We start from the raw sequence: 6473 nt of genomic DNA on the forward strand, positions 1-6473 counted from the left end.
CCCAAAGCTCCAGTATGTAGTTGTATATCCTAGTTGTTAGTCATTCTAGTTCTTCTCTGTGGCATGCCGCCACAGCATGGCTTAATGAGTAGTGCATAGGTCTGCGCCCAGGATCCAAACTGGTGAACCCCAGGCTGCTAAAGTGGAGTGTACAAACTTAACCACTCGGCCACAGGGCCAACCCCTATTCATTCCTTTTTATTGCTGGATAATATTCCTTGGTATGAATGCGTCATAGTTTAACTAACCATTCACCTGTGAAGGACATCTGGATTGTTTCTAGGTTTTGCTATTATGAATAAAGCTGCTATGGACATTTGATTACAAGTTCTTTTGTGAAGTTATATTTTCATTTCTCTGGGATAAAATGCCCAAGTGCAATTGCTGAGTGTCTTGATACCAGCCCTGATATCAGTTTCCCTACGTTAAACCCAGCATATATGGGGTTAAAACCAAAAGCACTCATCCCCTCCCCTGCTTCTCTAAGTTACATTCATATGTAAATATCTGTTTTTTAAACTTTTATATCCCTGAACTTCAGAAGGCAAATAGAAGTTACAAATTGTTAGAGCCCAGGTGGCCTCATGCTAACATTTTGGCTAGTTACAGTCCTTTGAAGTTTTATTACAGGGAAACTAATATCCAGAGAATATGGAGAAGCTGAAGCTTCCCAGACCCCAATTCCTCGCCTTCCTAGCACCAGAATCCACTATCCATCATGGAGGCAGACAACCAAGGACACTTGCCTGTGGATTCCCTTATCTTGCCATCTCCCTTCCTGCAAGCAGCCTCCCAAGGCCAAAGGCAGGCTAGAGGGGAAGTGCTGACCTGCAAGGCCACAGGCTCCCCTACCCCTACCTAAAACCCCAAGTGAAAACCCCTACCTTTTTTCCTTTGAGGAGGTGGGTCTAACGAACTCCTATCTCCTCATTTGGCTGCCTTTTGATAAAACTCTCTCCTTGCTATAAGCCTGGCATTCCCATTTTTATTTTGGTCTCTCTCTTGTGTGGCGGGTAAAAAAACCTGTGTTTGTGGCTGGTAACAATCTGCTAAACACACGTTTAGTTTTGTAAGAAAATGCCATATTTATTTTTTGGAGAGGCTGTACCATGTTATATTCCCACCAGCAGTGATTCAGTTTTTCCACATCCTTGCCCACATTTGGTATTCTCACTATATTTTATTTTAGCTATTCTAGTGGATATGTAGTGATTTCTCATATTTAATTTGTGTTTCCTTGGTGACTGATGATATTGAGGACTTTTTTTGTGTGCTTATTGACCATTCATTTATCTTCCTTTTTAAGTGTCTATTCAAATCTTTTTAACTGTGTTGTTTCTCTTTTGTGTTAATGAGTCGTAGGAGTTTTTTATGTAGCCTCGCTACTTGTCAGATATAAGTTTTGTGAATATCTCTCTCAGTCTGTAGCTTACCTGTTTATTTTCTTGATGACTTTTTGATAAGTTTTTAATTTTGAAGACCAATTTATCAAATTTTTCTCTCATGGTTATTGCTTTCTATGTCCTGTCCAAGAAACCTTTGCCTACCCTGCAGTTGAAGGATTCTCCTGTTTTCTCCTAAAAGCTTTATGTTTTAGCTTTTATATTTAGGTTTATGAAATTAATTTATTTTTGTAGTTTATTTTTTTCTAAATAATGGGAAAGATGGCTACTTTTGAAAGTAATTTTTCCCTTAGGCTTTATTCCCAACAACTGCAAGCTCAAATTGCAAAAAAAAAAAAAAAACCCTTAATTTTCACTTCTCAACTTTGTTTTAGAGACATCTTGATGTACTCTATTAGAATTTTGATCAGCTGAATATAATTTAGTGATCTGGTAGAAAGTATTTTGTGATGAATTTGTAGGTTAATATTTTTATGTCCCTTATTAACTTGCATTTAAACATCAATATTCTTTAGCTTCCTTCCTTTTTTAAAGTATGCTTTTTGGTGAGGAAGATTGGCCCTGAGCTAACACCTGTTGCCAATCTTCCTCGTTTTTCTTCCTCCCCAAAGTCCCAGTACATAGTTGTATATGCTAGTTGTAGGTCATTCTAGTTCTTCTGTGTGGGATGCAGCCACAGCATGCCTGATGAGTGGTGCTAAGTCCGCACGCAGGATCCGAACTGGAGAACCCTGGGCCGCCAAAGCGGAGCATGCGAACTTAACCACATGGCCATGGGGGCTCCCCACTTTAGCTTCCTATCTTTATCCAGCAGTCCATATGCATATAAATTCAAATATATGACCAAGAATGTAGACTGTTTAAAACTACATGCTGGTGAAAACCTCCACAGTGGCTTCAGTGTTCAGCAACCACAGTGATCTCACCTTCCTCTGACTTCATAGCACTCATTGCCTTTTCTATTTATTTAGAATTCCATAATACTATTCTTATATTGTTATTTGATTAACATATTCAATATCTTTTATTTTTAAAGATTGGCACCTGGACTAATATCTGTTTCCAATCTTTTTTTTTTTCTTTTTTTTCTTCTTTTTCTCCCCAAAGCCCCCCAGTACATAGTTATACATTCTAGTTGTGAGTGCCTCTGGCTGTGCTATGTGGGATGCCACCTCAGCACGGCCTGACAAGCAGTGCCATGTCCACACCCAGGATCCAAACTGGCAAAATCCTGAGCCACCGAAGCAGAGTGCACAAACTTAACCGCTCGGCCATGGGGCCAGCCCCTCAATATCTTAAATTCTCTTTAGAAGAAGCAGAGTATAAATGGTAAATAAATTTTTAGGACATTCGTTATTGAACTTTTCCTTTGTGTATGGACTTCTTCCCCAGAGATTCTGATTTAGGAGCTATTATTCAAAGCTCCACAGGTAAGTTTTATAAGTCATGTTTAGATACCATTGAGGAGGGGAGGGAGAATGAATTTAGGCAAGCAATGTGATTGTTATGTAAGGAACCATGATTTAAATCTTACAGACTTGATTCAGTCAATCAACAACAAACATGAAGCAACTACTATGCCCCAGGCATCATTACAGATGCTGGGAACAGAGCCAGAAATGCGACAGACAAGATTTCTGCTCGCCATGGAGTTTGCACTCCAGTGTGTGATGGTTGATTTTACGTGTCAACTGGGAGGGTGTTTTGGATGAGATTAACATTTCAATCAGCGGACTCTGGGCAAGCAGTTTACCCTTATAATGTGGTGGGAGCAAGGGGGAATTTTCCAACAGACTCCCTTCAGACTGGAACTGCACCATCGGCTCTTTGGGTCCCTGCCTGCTGGACTGTGGGCTGGAACTATGACATCAGTTCTCCTGAGTCTCCAGCCTACTGGCCCACACTGCAGATTTTGCACTCGCCAGGCTTCATAATCACGTGAGCCAATTCCTTAAAATAAGTTTCTTTCTATAAACAAATAAAATCTTATATGTGAAAATATATTTATATAAATGCGCATGTGCACACACACATATATTCTATTGGTTCTATTTCTCTGGAGAACCCTGACTAATACATAGTGGGAGAGACTATGAAAGAGAAGAAAACCAACATAATATTTTTAGGTGGTGATATGAATTATGAAGATAACAAAACAGGGTAATATAATAAAGGATGGGGATTGAAGAGAACAGTTGGAGATATCTTAAATTAGTGGTTCTCAAGGTGTGGTCCCCAGGTCAACTGCATCACCTAGGAACCAGTTAGAAATTCAGATTCACAGGCACCAGACCAGTAAATGAGAGCTTCTAGGGGTGGGGCACACTGTTTTAACAGGCCCTCTAGGTGTTTCTGATGCAAGCTAAAGTTTGAAAACCGCTGCTTTAGATAATAAGCAGCAAAAGTCTCTCTGAGAAACTATTTGGTCTGGATCCAGAATGACAAGGAAGCAGCAATCTTGTAAAGAGCTGAGAAAAGATTTCCCAGGCAGAGGGAACAGCAATTACAAAGGAGGAAATAAGCAGAAGACCACTGTGTTTGGAGCATAGTAATCAGGAGTTTTGATTCAAGAGGAAGAAGACATTGAAAAATTGAGCAGAGACTAAGAATAGTACCTTCTCCTTAAGGTTGTTTTGAGGATCCACTAAGAAAATTCCTGTTAAAGTGCTTGGGACACTGCGATACATGTAAGTACCTAAGAAGTGTTAACTGTCATTGCCCTAATGTCACAGATGAGCAGGAGAAGCTCAGAGAGGTCACCCCGAGTTCCTCAGATGTATATCTGGCAAATGGTAAAGTTGAGATTAGAACCAAAGTTTATCTAAAGCCTACCCACTTTCCACCATACCACCCGTGTCACAAAAAGATAAATAAAATAGCCACAAACATGGGATTTTTTAAATTAAGATTATGATAGTTAACAACTTTGTGAAATTACAGTTGTACATCATTATTAGTCATGTTGTAGGTACACCACTTCACCCCTAGTGCCCTCCCCCCAACCCCTTTTCCCCTGGTAACCACCGATCAGTTCTCTTTGTCCGTATGTTAACTACCACCTACGAGTGGAGTCATACAGAGTTCGTCTTTCTCTGTCTGGCTTATTTCACTCAACATAATACCCTCAAGGTCTATCCATGTTGTTGTGAATGGGACGACTTTGTCCTTTTTTATGGCTGAGTAGTATTCCATTGTATATATATATACCATATCTTCTTTATCCAATCATCATTTGCTGGGCACTTAGGTTGGTTCCATGACTTGGCTATTGTGAATAATGCTGCGATGAACATAGGGGTGCATGGGACTTTTGGAATTGCTGATTTCAGGTTCTGAGGATAGATACCCAGTAGGGGGATGGCTGGGTCATAAGGTATTTCTATTTTTAACTTTTTGAGGAATCTCCGTACTGTTTTCCATAGTGGCTGTACCAGTTTGCATTCCCACCAACAGTGTATGAGGGTTCCTTTTTCTCTACAGCCTCTCCAACATTTGTCACTCTTGGTTTTGGATATTTTTGCCATTCTAACAGGTGTAAGGTGATATCTTAGTGCAAAAAGTATCCACTTATGTGTAGATATAGGATCATCTATAAATGTTTGGATTTAATTAAAAATTGCAACACATCACTCAAGTTAATGATGATTCCATTGTACGTTTTGGGGATGACACTGTACAGATGGTCATTTTCATATGTTCCAGTATGAAAAATGGATTGTCTTCCAAGAAAATACAGTAGACTATTATGTGAGAAAACAAATATGTTTACATAGATGTAAAACAATAACAGGGCTTTTCTTTAGTAAGGGAATTATGGATAATTTTCACAATAACAATAATAAAGGCTTATATTGAGAGCTCATTATATGCCAGGCATTTTCTCACTTAGTGTTTTTGTTTTATTACTTATGTATTCTCCATTTGACTAAATTTTCCATGTTTTCTACAAAGAACTTTGTTTTTTAAGTGAGAAAAAGTTACTGACTTTTGGGTAAGATTGCAGGGACAAAAACATGAATCAAGCTTGCTTCCATTGGAAATCCCACTAAAATGACATCAAAGAGATGTCATTAAAAGGCCCAAACCCACAAGAATACAGGGAATAAGAGAATAGGATCAGCATAAAAATATTTGAAGATAGAAAGCCTATGGAAAAGTGGTAAAAGACTTCTCAGACCTAAGAAAGCAAATTGCAAAACCAGCAGGAGGTAAATGCCAGGCACTAAGCTGATTACAATGCAAAATCCCCAAAATGCCAAGGAATTGGAAGTACCAGATAGCTCTGGAAGTGAGAGTGGGTGAAGGTAGAGCTAAAACAGAGCACTGGCCTGGTGGCACAGCAGTTAAGTGCACACGTTCTGCTCCGGCGGCCCAGGGTTCTGGGTTCGCCAGCTCAGATTCCAGGTGTGGACATGGCACTGCTTGGCAAGCCATGCTGTGGTAGGCGTCCCACATATAAAGTAGAGGAAGATGGGCATGGATGTTAGCTCAGGGCCAGTCTTCCTCAGCAAAAAAAAAGAGGAGGATTGGCGGCAGATATTAGCTCAGGGCTAAGCTTCCTCAAAAAAAATAAATAAATTTAAAAAAAAAGAAAGTCCATTTAAGAAGCAGCACGCCTCCCCTACTCTGCATGACTGCTTCTCCCAAACCCCAGCTGAGAATAACTGAGATTGATCATCTCGAAAAGAGAAAACAGAGGTCTCTACACTGGAGAGGTCAGGCTCTACCTGGTTCTGCTCTTTCATAGTTCCCTGTACTTTTCCTTGAGAGCACTTACGACCATCAGACATAATAGTTAAACAATTATTTAAATGTTGCTCCACTACACTGTTAGCTCACGAGGGCAGAAAGGTGCTTAGTTTATCACTGCATTTCCATTGCCTACCACAGTCAATGGAACAAAATGAGTAAGCAGTGGATATCTGTTGAGTGAATGAATATATACATATTCATAGACTAGATATTATGTCCTCCATTTTTAAGTTGGGATTATTGCATTTTTAATCACTATGGAGCAATTATCCCCACAGTCCTCAAGAGAAAATTGATCCAACATAGGTCATTTAAAAC

The sequence above is a fragment of the Equus quagga genome, chromosome 22, assembly GCF_021613505.1.
Source record: "Equus quagga isolate Etosha38 chromosome 22, UCLA_HA_Equagga_1.0, whole genome shotgun sequence".
Lineage (NCBI taxonomy): Eukaryota > Metazoa > Chordata > Mammalia > Perissodactyla > Equidae > Equus > Equus quagga.